This window comes from Dermacentor albipictus, chromosome 3 (genome assembly GCF_038994185.2).
Source record: "Dermacentor albipictus isolate Rhodes 1998 colony chromosome 3, USDA_Dalb.pri_finalv2, whole genome shotgun sequence".
In the NCBI taxonomy this organism is placed as follows: Eukaryota; Metazoa; Arthropoda; class Arachnida; order Ixodida; family Ixodidae; genus Dermacentor; species Dermacentor albipictus.
In genome coordinates, this window is record NC_091823.1 from 139,984,947 (window position 1) to 139,999,380 (window position 14,434).

The following is a 14,434-nucleotide window of genomic DNA, read 5'->3' on the forward strand; positions in this document are numbered from 1 at the left end:
CCTAAGTTCAATTCTCAGGGCATTCTTGCCTGCACTTGCAAAAACCCTATGACAAACAAACGGCTAGAAAACCCAAGACGCACAAATTTGCGGCACTACGTACGTTCGGTCGTCGCCATCGGAAGACCTCTGTCTACGTGTGCATTTCTCAGTAGCGTACTAAAATTTTAGCTTTTTTTAGATACTTAAGACGACGGTGCTAAACATATCAGAGGCAAGAAGTTAGGAATTTGATCTCCCCCTAGAGCTCTCTGAAGACTGGTCACCTTGTTGCAGCGTAAAACGGACCGACAGGTAAAGATGGCTGTTCAGGCGATCATCTTTTGTCAACGTTCACCCTCGGCCATTTCTTCTCCTTTCCCCTTACATTTTCGCTAGCGTAAGCGCAGCCGTTCATTCGGCTGACGTCACTTCCTTTTAATCGTTTCCTTTTTCTATCGCGCCTATCATTCGCCTAATACCTGCAAATGGCGCTTGACTATTTTGCATGCGGTATATACACCGAATGAAAGCGTGAGTTTGTAAATCAAGTATTGCCAAAGCAAGTTGTGAAAACCATGTTGTTCCTCCTTCCGATGCCTTCTAAGAAATCTAAGAAATGCGTTCGCAGGACACTGCGTGCTGATGACGTCCGGCCTGCTCGACGAATGCGAAGGCATGCTAAACCTCACCTTGACAAGGTCAACAGGAAGGTCTGGCTATGTTTGCAGTAGCCGCTTATAGCAAAAGGTCAAACATGGGTGCTGTTTCGTAGGAATGCCTTTCTTTATGCCAATGCCTTTTCGCCTGACGTCACCGATTTTGGAAATGGTGGTTGCGTACGCGCGATGTTTTTTGGATAGTCCAATCAGAAGCTCCCTTCATTGGCCGGATGTTTTTTTCGTGTTCTCTTCTCTTTTTCCTGGACTGTATAGCAAATTTGTCTTGTAAAACAACACTTATTAAAAGCGGACTTCCATGCTGCGCAAAGCAAATCCATTTTGTAACCTTACAACGTAAAAGCTGCAGCAGCTTAAACAAATGCAAACGCAAGTACTCCTATTTTTGAAGCCATAGCCACATATTGGTCGGATATGCATCCAAGCCATGCCGTTGAGCGCACGCAAAATGGCAGCCTCTGTTTACCCAACAGCTTACAGCCGCTAGCGTGTCCGTAACGCAGCGCAACTAATTGCGGCCCACAGTGGTATACTTGCATCTGAGAAGAATCTGCGCTGCTTGCAGGAGCCGTGAGATACAGCAGAGTGAGGTGAGTAAATATTGCTCGTGTAGTGCTTACGTTGTCGTGTGGTTTTTGGTGCATCATGTCTGACGTGTGATAATTTCTTCTTTACGAAAGGCCAACAAGAATTAACCGTAACACTCGAGGGCAAACTTTGCAACATAGTGGATCGAGAACTGTCAAGGCACTCAGCACCTTTCAATACAGCACCGCCACGACAGAACAATAGCTTAGAACGACAGAAAGCTGAGCTAGTTGGTAAGGATTCATTACCTTGTGTCCTGTCTGCACGCCTCACTTCGATTTTGCATAAAGAACAATAGCCTCGTCAATGTGATCGCAGCAACGGTAATACTTCCTGGGCCTGGCACCTCTGCACTGACGGTTACACTCCGAGAAAAAAGCTGCTACAACAGTAAATGTGAGTAGCGACTTTACCTTTTTTATATTAGTGGTATAAAAAGGCAAAAAATAATCAATTCGTAGTGAGCACTTTATGCAGGCGCTTAGCTTAGACAGAATGTTTGCCTGTAAATTTCTTACTGTGTTGCGGGCCGGCTGAAATTCCCAAGTTTGAAAGTCGAAAATGGCGCCAGCAAAAGGGCCCAGAGTTTCGAAAGAACAAACCGATATTTTGGTGCAGTTCATCGAGCAGCACCCATACCTGGCGAGAGCTTCTACAGAGTTTTCGCCACGTATGACTGCTGCTCGAAAGAACGAGCTATGGGAAGAGGTGGCGGCAGTCTTAAACGGACAGGGCCCAGCGGTGAAATCAACGAGCCGTTTACGGAACCACTGGGCCAAAATGGCTCATAAGGCCAAGAAAGAAGCGACCAGGGCTGCGAGCGAGAAGAGGTGAGCTTTCTAATGATGCTGACAGTAACGTCGTTTCAGGTAGTTGTTGTCGTTGTTGTGTTTGCAGGGCCACTGGAGGCGGCAGAGTAGGTGGAGTGGGCGGCCGCGTCCTGGACACTCTTGGGAGGACAGGCGGCCTCCTTGTTTCCCCCACCCCAGTTCTTCGCCGATAGCGAGGCGCGTACATTGGGTTTAAAAAGTGTTGTTTGTGCTGCTGTAGTCTCACAAATTTTCAGCATTACATTGTAATACAATATTGCAAAATCTCTTCAGCCATATTTTTTTTCGTTTTTTCTGCAAGTTGCAATATAGGTTATGTACTCTGAGCAGCAACTTGTGTAAATGATGCGCATTGCACACACTGCTCGCGATGTCTGAACATTACTATGACTGCAGAACACAAATTCGGAGGATACTGCAGGGCCCTCCCGCAGTGCACCAGCAACAACTGCGTTTGTGGTGTCGGGTCCTGCAGCTGTTGCTGGGCTAAGTGGCCTTACACGATCCAGCTTTTGTTGTAGCATTGTTTGCAGTTGCTGTATGACCTTGCTATGAAGTAGCCCACTGTACTGTTACTACCTTTGTGTCCAGCATTAGCTTTTATTCATAGAGCAGAAATACAAGCCTACAAATGACATGATGTTGTAATAGAGATTCCTTGTGCTTCTTATAGGTTACTCTAACCAGCAACTTTCTGTGGCATCTTTTGCTGCAACTATGCGACTGCCTTGTGTATCATAATTGTAGCTATGCAGCTACAATGACATTTCGAAGTGACTGGTTTGGACAATCAAGCTGTGTGGGTCGGATAACAGTGGATGAGCAGTTTTGTTTTTGTCTTGCATGAAGAGAAACCGCCTACCCTCCAGCAGCCACCCTCCCAGCAGACCCTCCAGCCTACCCCACGAGAGTCGCAGGCACTCCCCCCCCCCCTTTGGCAGTCGAGGCAGCAGGACCTCGGGCGCCGTCCAGATGGCTACTGCCGAATACGTTCGGCAGGGTCAGTCGGCGGAAGCCAGGGCACAGGAGGAGGCCCGCTTCCGCCGACAAATGCTGGAACAAAACCAGCGGGTATGTGTAAGGCCACAGACGTATATTTTTCTGCGTATGAAATTGACGAGCATATGACCTCCAAAAATTAATCAGTAAACAAGCATAATGTATGCATGCAGTGCTATGGTGATCATATCTTGTACACATTTGCGTGGAATAATATTTGTCAATATTTACGCAATTATGTGGCAAATAGAAAGAAGTGGCATTAAGTTCAGGGAAGCCGGTATAACCATGTAAGACATCTTAATGGAATGGGACTGCACAAATTTCATGGGCCAGAAAGATATATTCAGTGTTTCAATATACAGTGACAATAGCCTGCAAATGCGGATGAATGCAATACACCAAGGCCTTGTTACTGAGCTTCTATAATTAAACTAATTACACATTTTATTCGCTAACAGCACCACGAGGCCCATATGGACGTCCTGCGCCAGCAGCATACCGTCCATATGGAGGTCCTGCGGCAGTAACATGCTGTCCGCATGGCGGGACTACAACAGCTGAGGGAGGTGGTTGGCAGCGTGCGCGACGTTTATCAGCAGTGGCTGGCAGTGGAACGGCGCTCACAGGAGACAAACCAGCGTCTCCTGCAGCTGCTGCTGGCTGCACCGCCCATGGTGGCAGCCAAGTCCCTCCCTCCTCTCAGGACCCACATATTTAAATAAGTGAAGTACTAGCATAGGCAAGGAATTTTACACCATTTTTTATTAGCTTAAATTTTGCTGTTGTAGTAATGATGATATGAATGCCAGATGTTGCTAGTTTGCAAGAAATAATTGCTCAAGTCACCCTTTCATGCAACCACAAGTAGCATAGCCGTTGCAGCATGATTTTTTTGCTTGAAGTTGTACTTCAGCAATAAGAGTGCCCACACTGTCACGCTCACCTGCACAAGTGCCAGCAATCCTAGTGGTACATTAGTCTGACTGCGGCATTGCAATTATGAGGTGCCTAGTTGTTGTCATGTCAAGTTAAGCACGAAGCAACACTGCAAATGTTCTACAATTTAATCCTGTGTCATCAAATGGTGGCAGTTTCGCGCCTTAATGTAATGTCGAATGGAACCTCTGAATATGCACAGCAAAAAGAAAAAGTTATGAAAATTCCTTGCCTATGCGCCTTCATCTCATTTGTAATGCGTATTTTTCTACATATTTATGTACATATTATACATGTTTTTTTGGCATTCAGGGCTGGAATGTCTTCTTTTCTTGTTTGTCGTTATAACATTTTGTTTCCATTTAGTGATCTTTCATGGTCGATATTTTTTTTTTGTCGTGACATACGGGGCTTAATGTCTTCTTTTCTTGTTTTTCATTGTCACGTTTTGTTGCCATTCACTGATCTTTCATGGTTGCTATTTATTTTTGTCGTGACATACGGGGCTTAATGTCTTCTTTTCTTGTTTTTCATTACCACGTTTTGTTGTCATTCAGTGTTCTTTCATGGTTCTGATTCATTGTACGTATACCCCTCATGTGCAATATTTATGCAGTTTCTCTTACTCAATATCAAAGAAAGATTTTATGGCTTTCTTTTCTAGTATGGAACTCCATGACAGAATGTTCCTTTCACACCTAGTTATGTACCTACACGTTTCACAGTGATAAATATTATTCTCTTGATGCGCGATTTAAGCACCTGCACCTTTTTTTTTTTCTGGTGCAGTTTAAGCCAGTTGCTATTTCTGCATATTTGTGCAGCGTACAAACCTTTCTTTAAACGATGCCTGCCGTTACCTGTAATATTTTATGATGCAGTTACCTGTGAATCTTTCAGATGCAAGAACAATGTGATGCAATATTTATTGCAACTTGTCTGTGATATGTTGCATATGTCTTTAGTGCTGCAGTACTCACTATTCTCGCACTTATTCAATGTAGAGACTGTCGCACGTGATGTGTACATAAACAAGTGTTACCATAAAAAATGTCTGTATGTTGAAGGGTGAAATAATACAGAAAGGTGCAGTGTTCCTCTGTTGCTTTTATTTGCATGGCGCTGCTATATTTGCAGTGCTAGCTTGCACTGTGGAAATGTAATTACACACTCTGCAATATTCCATTCACCGAGTTCAGCTATTTACAATTGAGGGCACCTTGTTGAAATTTATCAACTGCTCATGCGTGCACACACTTCACGGTAGCCACAGCGTTTGACATGTCGGATGACCAGTTGGACGGCATTTTCGTCACTACAAAGGAACTTTGCGGTCGTTCCGAGACAAAATGGTGGAGGAACTAGAAGGTGCACGTGTAACAGCACGTTCAATAGAGCGGAAGGTGTGACGTACACTGAACATTTTGGCTTTTGTGAGCTTCTCTGCACGAGTAGAAAGCGAGGAGATAGGCGCTTATGTCCGTCAATGCGTAAGGGAACACAGAACTCTCACCGATACGAGTAGAAATAATTATGACAACTGCAGGCTACATGCGTGGCACGCAGGGCATCTAGGTGACGACAGCAGAAGCAAGCAAATTATGGCAGACACTTTGAAAATACACTTATTTTTAGCTTGCTTTCAATCTTATATGACACCACTAAACATACTGTTTCACTTAGCATAAATGCAGGCCTTACATAACGCTTCAATACACAACTTTTACATTTCTTGACAAGTCATGAATGCTTTGCATTACATAAACATCAACCACAACTTAGCACGGGAAATCTGTCTGCAATTTCACAGCATGAAATGCACAATAGAATTATTTGGCATATGCTACAACTGTGTGCATGCACCTAGCGATGCTGACGCTGCTGTTGACGTCGCAGCTACCGCCGAACACTCCTCAGGTAATGTATGTGCTGCGCACGGGTTGTGCCAAACATGCCAATCACAGAGTCACGGACAGACCGGCCTCTCAAATAATTTATTCTCGACCCTGTGTTTCGGGGCAGACCTCGCGGAATGGGGTCGTCATTGCCGCAGAGCTCACTACTTCTGCTGCTGCTGCTGTCATCATCGCTGTCATCATCGCCCGATTCTGTGTCACCCTCAGAAAGGCGAAGGTTGTGCAACACAGCACATGCCCTGACAATGTTGGCTGCACGTTCCGGCTCGTAGAGGAGGGTGCGATATCACTGAAGACAGCGGAAATGGCTCTTTAAGAGCCCAATGCACCTCTCCACTACGGAACGCATGGCGCCATGTGCTGTGTTGTACTGCCCCTCGGCTGTCTGCGCTGGAGGATGGCCAGGAACTGGGGTCAGGAGCCACGGCTCCAAGGGGTAGCCACTGTCACCTGCACGAAGATGGAAATAGTACTTTGAGTACTCCTCTGACGAGAGGTAAGTTGTAAACTTAGGAAATCTACAGCAGGCGTCAGAGGTGAATCCCAAGTAAAAGCATGAGTTGAGCATGTGGATACCCGACACAAACGGTTAACAAATTTACAAGTGCACTACTCGGTGCCTGCCACAAGCAGAAGAAATCAACACCTGTTGGTACTATCAATGACAGTAGTAGCAATAGCAGCACTAGTGTTTGTTCATTTCTTCTGCTTCTGGCAGGCACTGGGTGCAGTAGCAGCACTAATACGTGTTGCTTTCGTCTGCTCCTTGCAGGCACCATAATGTGCTTGTAACTGAACACTTCGAACATTGACAATGGTGACTTCATCTTTTTTTTTTACTCCCGGCTTATGTGCTTGTAATTTGGTTAAATCTTTGGGTTGGAGCGGACACGGCGTTCTGCGCTACTGAAGCGTGACTGCGCCAAAGAAAGGTGTTTTGCCTCACCGAGGAGGCATTCCCCTGGATTCCACGAGGTTTGTTGCATTTAAAAGAAAAACTTAAAATCTAGTGACTGTTGGTTTCGAATTTTCGATTTACGGCTTCAATTTTTTATTAAAGATTGGCAAAAATCGCAAATTTTCAGAAAACGAAACTATCAAGTTTACAACTCTGTAACTCAGCAAGAAAAAACGATATCGCAATTCTGTGAATTGTACCTGATAACACGTCTAAAGCGGACAAAATTAGTGTGTTACACATGAATCTCAAAAAATGGAGTAATGTGTAATTACAACTTTTGCAGAACCCTCGTAAACAACGTAACAAATTCACGTAAGATGTAAACTGACATATCAAATTTGTCCGCTTTCAATGATCTAATGGATGCCGTTTACAGAATCGCAATATCTGTTCTTGATGCAGAGCTATTAGTTTGTAAACTTTTTGCTTCTATTTTTTTCATATGTCTCAATTTTTGAAAATCCTTTTTACTAAATTCAAGCCCTAAATCAAAATTCCGCTTCCAACAGTCACTAGAATTTAACTTTCTCTCTCAAATGCAACAAATTTAACTAAAATCGGTTCAGGGGTTATCTCAGAAAAACGTTTTTGCGTTTTTACATGTGTTTGAATAGGCCGCGTCGGCGTTGGGCCCGAGCTAAAGCTTCCTCTTAAGCGTCCGCTTTGCAGCTGTTATGACGTCATATGGTAGCTACGCGGCCGCGCGCGGCGCAGCAAGGAAGAGCGTGGTTGTGCGGCTAGTATGCTTCGCATAATATTCCAGTAATCAAGGCAGAAATGTAGGTACTACATCACCTATATTTTTATGTGATAGCAATTATATGGACACTCTAGGCGCATTCCTGTCATCAGCGTCGCCGTCACCGTGAGGTTCCGCATGAAGTCCGAGGGCGATAAAACCGCCGTCGTGCGCCGTATGCTGCATGTAATACCAGTGATAGCGCGCGAGAGTGAGCCGGCGAACGCAGTTCAATCTCGCGTGCGCGAACGAGGCCCGCTGGCCGAAAAGCGTGGCCTCTCCTGTTGCGCACGAGGTAGGGCGCTCAAGTGAAGGAGGAGGTGCGTTCTTCTCCGGCGGCTGCTTGCATAGAGTTACTATACTGACTCTAGAGGACAAGCTACCCATAGGGCCCATGCATTAAAATCGGGAACCGCAAGAGCGCCGCCATGTTGCTACGCGCCGAGGTTGCCAGCTCCTGAGACGCTTGCTAGACTTGGTGACAGTAGTCAGTTTTAATCCGGCAACAGTAGCAGCGTAGCAGCATGGCGTCTCGCTTGTAGTGTGATGTGTACGTGCAGCCGTGTGTTTGGGCTTTATAAGTCGGTTCTTTATTCTATGTTGCGGGATGGTGTGGGTGTGGTCCATGTTGGCCGTACAGCTGGCAGTTATGCAACCGAGGGATGATCCTGTTCAAGTTTCCGGCGGTATGCGGTTTTCAGCGGTCACGCCTGCTGCAGGAGTGTCACTCAACGACGTTGCGAGCTCGAAGCTGTGGTCAGATTCCTCGTTGGCGTTCCGTAATTCTCTTCGCACGGGCGCGGTATGTTGCAAAAGCCGCTTTCGCGATCTATCGTCGTGACGATAGATCGGGTTTTTTATTATAAGTAATGATCCAGCTTTAGGGCACATGTAACCGACAAACGGAAGTCTCAGGAGCGCACCTGAGATGATAGTAGAGCAGGCGGCGCAGGAACTCCAGGGCACCCGAGGACAGTGGGGGGATCAAAGCTCTAAGCAGAACGGTACGCAGGTTGGTGCTGCCGAAGCAGGTGTGTGCCAGGGAGTGTTCGCACGGACAGCTCCCCTGGCACGCGCAGCCGTGCCTCGCAAGGTCGAGATGCTTTAAAGGCACCTGCGCCCATGATCTTTCTTTTGCCTCGGCGCAGTGAGCACGATTAACGAGAATAATGTGGAGGGCATCCGATGCAGTCGCGAATGCATCATGGCAAATATAGCTCGCGTCGCCTGGCGTCTGTAGTAATATCAGAGTTGGTTGTATGAACTTTATGCATAATACGCTTTGTTACGGTACCTTAACGGAATGGGTCTAGATGACGGTGTTGCTGCATTTCTTCGTACCGCCCTAATCGTATACCCCCACTACGAACACACACATACCCCCTTTTTTTATGCATACATACAATTCCTTGCCATGACGGATCATAGCATCCTTTATTTCTGAAAAATAGAGGAGGCTATGGACCGATTGCCCAGTTCAAGTTGTCAACTTGTCAGTAACTGTCGTAGGAATCACTGTAATAAACACAATTCCACGATCGGATTGTTTACTTTCATTTTTTGTCGTAACACTGAGGACTACATAGAACTTTATTTTGTATATGTGAGGGAAGTATGTGGATATCACGAGCTTAAGCCAATGTGCGATACACAGACAAAGCAGCTGCTACAACATGAACTGCATTGAGGGCCACACGACACATACGTAATTAAAGGATCAAAATATAGGGGGAAGCTTCAAAATATGCTCTGTAGCACTGGAAAGTATAACATATATTGTATGTGTACAATAAATGTTCAAAAAATGGCTGTGGCTTAGGTAAGGTTAAGCCCAGGATGCGAAGCATACTAGCCTTTATTTTCAAAAACAAGAAAGGGGCTGGCAGATGGAATGGCACACTGTGGTATAAACTTTTTTAAAACAGGGTTGAAGTGCCTCAGACAGGCTGGCCAACGTTTCGATAGGTGGACCTATCTTCGTCAAAGGCGGCCTCGTCATCCTCGGCGTGTTAGTTTTAAAGGGTTAGTGTAGTGACGTCACGTGCGGGTGTTGTCGCTGGCGGCTGGTTTTAAAGAGAGAGATTACAAGAGGGAACAGGCGTTCTCGTCCGACGTCTGTGAGCCTCATTCTCAAGACGAAGGGACAAGAGTGTGAGAGTAGGCACGCGGGGAGGAAAGAAAGGAAATAGAAGCGGACAAAAGGGGGGAAAAAAGGAGAAAAAAAAAGCAGGGGGAGCCAGGGCCGTGCCAAGACACAACAAAGGGGGGGGTGAAAGAAAAAGAAAGAGAAAAATGAAATCTTTAAGAAATACGGGGGCTTGGGAGCGTGTTGGGGATGCGAAGGGTTAGGAGGTATTCTGGGGAGTCGTTGGCGGCATGTTTTTGAGGCATTAGAACGGCCGGTCAAGCAATAGGTCGAGTAATTTTGAAATAGTTAAGGTGGCGACGCGGAGTCTGCGGTGCAATGTGCGGGGTGACTGAAAGGCAGCGGCATGGTCTTTCAAGGGGCACTGCCCCACGCGCTTAACGTAGGTGTCGTTACGGCGGCATCCAGAAGGCGATACTCCGGGTTGAGGCGCCGAAAAAGGCATATTGACTTCGGAATGTGTTGTCGAGGGGGTTTCAAAAAAAAGGGACTAAAAAAAAGGGGGGGGCAGGGGGAAGGGGGGGGCGAAATCGGTATAGGAAACAGGAGGGTGGCGCGTGCAGAAGCGGGCGCGGGCAAGTGTACATGGAAGAAGGGGATCGTTCACTTGGTGTAGACGTAAAATCCTGAAAGAGTACATTTAAATTGAGTAGTAGGCATTCCTCCGAAATGAAAGAGTAGGTGAGGTTAAGAATTAAAGTTGGCTGGTGGCCTAATGTGTTTTGTGTATTGGTTGATGATATGAGAGTTTCAGATTTAAGTTACAGCTTTTAAAGATTCTAAGTTGCCGCGTGCCAAATTAATTCCTGTCGGGTGTAGGCAATTAAACTTGTGTATGAGGTATGATTCCGTGTACTTCCTTTCACGAGGGGAACGGAAATTTGTTTGTAGTATATAGAGCCTTGCTTTGTCAAACATATGTCCATGTTCATTAAAGTGGCTGGCTACTGCTTTGGGTAAATTGTGTTTTGTGTCCGCGCGGTGACCATTGAGTCTTGTATTGATTTGTTGTCCGGTCTCACCTATGTATTGTTTGCTACAAGCGGCGCATTCTAGACAGTAGACTACATTGCTTGATGTGCAGGTGAAAGCCGAAGTTACCTTGTGTGTGTAATTCGACGCTGTACTTTTTACTGTAGTAGTGGATTGAATGTGTTTGCATGTAGAGCACCTGGGGCGACCACAGGGATTGGTTCCCAACTTCTTTTTCTGTAGTTTGGCGTGCACAAGAACATCTTTAAAATTAGTGTTGCGTCTGTAGGCTACTCTGGGAGGGTCGGGGAAAATCTTCTTAAGTTTCTGGTTGCTGGTGAGAATCGGGTAGTATTTACTTAGGATGTTATTCACGTTTGGGAGTGCGTTTGAGAATTTAGTAGTAAGAAGAGGCGTTGTTGTTCTTGTGATCTTCGGGCGGGGCTTGAGGACCTCGGCTCGATCAAGTTTGGTTGCAGCGATGTAAGCTGTTTGAAGGTCACTGTTTGGGTGGTTCCTGTTTGATAGCGTTTCTTTAAGGTGATCGAGTCTATCTATGTAGTCTTGGTTTTCAACGCAAATGCGACGTAGTCGTGTGGCTTGGCCTTTAAAGATGCCTTGTTTGCAATGTCTGGGATGGTGGCTGGTATATTCTAGGTACTGTTGTTTGTCGAAAGGTTTCTTATACAGCGTTGTCTTTAGTTCACCATTCTCAATGTATATTGTTGTGTCCAGAAAGTTTATGCGCTCAGTTGAGGATTCTGATGTGAATTTTATTGTTGGGTGAACAGAATTTAGAAAGGATATATATTTATCTAGACTGTCTTGGCCATGTCCCCAGATTATGAGTATGTCGTCTATGTATCGTAGGTATGTGTGGGGCTTGGTAGTGTAGCGCGATAGGAAATCTGTTTCTAGAATCCCCATAAATATGTTCGCGTAGGTTGGTGCAAAAGGCGTACCCATGCTTGTACCATGTATCTGTAGGTAGTAACTCTCTTCAAATTCGAAGTAGTTATGTGTGAGAACTAATTCAAGGAGAGACAGGTAAACTTCAGTAGAGTGTTGTGCACTGTGTTTAGACAGCGTTTCTTTTATCGAAGATAAACCATCAGGGATTGGAATGTTGGTGTACAGCGCCGTGACGTCTAGTGTTGCGAGAATTGTGTTGTGGGGTAGTGTGCCTTTAGTATTAATGTCTTCTATAATTCTCAGCAGGTGGGGCGTATCTTGTACAAATGACGGAAGTGTTTTCGGCAAGTTACCAAGGTAGTGGTTAAGGAATGTGGAGATGCTCTCTGTCGGGGTGTTGTTGTTTGATACTATCGGACGGCCTGGGATACTAGCAGTGTATAGTTCAGCGGATGGAATTTTATGAATTTTCGGAAGGAGGTAAAAACGTCCGGCAGTTTTGTTGCTTGGTTTAAGAAATTTGTATTCTGATGGTGTTATCAATTCATCAGCCAAAAGTGATTTCAGCCTGTTGGTAATTGTCACTGTATAGGACAATGTCGGATCGTTATCTAGTTTGCGGTAATGTTCCGGGTTGTTTAGTTGTCTGTAAGCCTCGTGCTTGTATTTTTCTATTGGCCAAATAACTATACTTCCACCCTTATCTGCTTCCTTAATAACAATGTCATTCCGGCAGCTCAGATTTGAAATGATATGACTCTCCGACGCAGTTATGTTTTTAGGTCGCTTAGATGTCTTGGATTGGCTTATAATTTCTTTAGTGATAGTTTTAAGGTATATGTCAAGTTCTATGGCTTGTTCTGGTTCGGGAGTCCAAGTGGATTGGGCTCTAAGTGGTGTCGTCCCGGTGTCTGGTGTGTCTGCAAAAAAGTGTCGTATACGCATTCGTCGGGAGAATTCTGAGAGGTCCTTGTGAAGCTCGAATTCATAATTCTCCCGAACTCAGAATTCTCCCGACGAATGCGTATCCGACACTTTTTTGCAGACACACCAGACACCGGGACGACACCACTTAGAGCCCAATCCACTTGGACTCCCGAACCAGAACAAGCCATAGAACTTGACATATACCTTAAAACTATCACTAAAGAAATTATAAGCCAATCCAAGACATCTAAGCGACCTAAAAACATAACTGCGTCGGAGAGTCATATCATTTCAAATCTGAGCTGCCGGAATGACATTGTTATTAAGGAAGCAGATAAGGGTGGAAGTATAGTTATTTGGCCAATAGAAAAATACAAGCACGAGGCTTACAGACAACTAAACAACCCGGAACATTACCGCAAACTAGATAACGATCCGACATTGTCCTATACAGTGACAATTACCAACAGGCTGAAATCACTTTTGGCTGATGAATTGATAACACCATCAGAATACAAATTTCTTAAACCAAGCAACAAAACTGCCGGACGTTTTTACCTCCTCCCGAAAATTCATAAAATTCCATCCGCTGAACTATACACTGCTAGTATCCCAGGCCGTCCGATAGTATCAAACAACAACACCCCGACAGAGAGCATCTCCACATTCCTTAACCACTACCTTGGTAACTTGCCGAAAACACTTCCGTCATTTGTACAAGATACGCCCCACCTGCTGAGAATTATAGAAGACATTAATACTAAAGGCACACTACCCCACAACACAATTCTCGCAACACTAGACGTCACGGCGCTGTACACCAACATTCCAATCCCTGATGGTTTATCTTCGATAAAAGAAACGCTGTCTAAACACAGTGCACAACACTCTACTGAAGTTTACCTGTCTCTCCTTGAATTAGTTCTCACACATAACTACTTCGAATTTGAAGAGAGTTACTACCTACAAATACATGGTACAAGCATGGGTACGCCTTTTGCACCAACCTACGCGAACATATTTATGGGGATTCTAGAAACAGATTTCCTATCGCGCTACACTACCAAGCCCCACACATACCTACGATACATAGACGACATACTCATAATCTGGGAACATGGCCAAGACAGTCTAGATAAATATATATCCTTTCTAAATTCTGTTCACCCAACAATAAAATTCACATCAGAATCCTCAACTGAGCGCATAAACTTTCTGGACACAACAATATACATTGACAATGGTGAACTAAAGACAACGCTGTATAAGAAACCTTTCGACAAACAACAGTACCTAGAATATACCAGCCACCATCCCAGACATTGCAAACAAGGCATCTTTAAAGGCCAAGCCACACGACTACGTCGCATTTGCGTTGAAAACCAAGACTACATAGATAGACTCGATCACCTTAAAGAAACGCTATCAAACAGGAACCACCCAAACAGTGACCTTCAAACAGCTTACATCGCTGCAACCAAACTTGATCGAGCCGAGGTCCTCAAGCCCCGCCCGAAGATCACAAGAACAACAACGCCTCTTCTTACTACTAAATTCTCAAACGCACTCCCAAACGTGAATAACATCCTAAGTAAATACTACCCGATTCTCACCAGCAACCAGAAACTTAAGAAGATTTTCCCCGACCCTCCCAGAGTAGCCTACAGACGCAACACTAATTTTAAAGATGTTCTTGTGCACGCCAAACTACAGAAAAAGAAGTTGGGAACCAATCCCTGTGGTCGCCCCAGGTGCTCTACATGCAAACACATTCAATCCACTACTACAGTAAAAAGTACAGCGTCGAATTACACACACAAGGTAACTTCGGCTTTCACCTGCACAT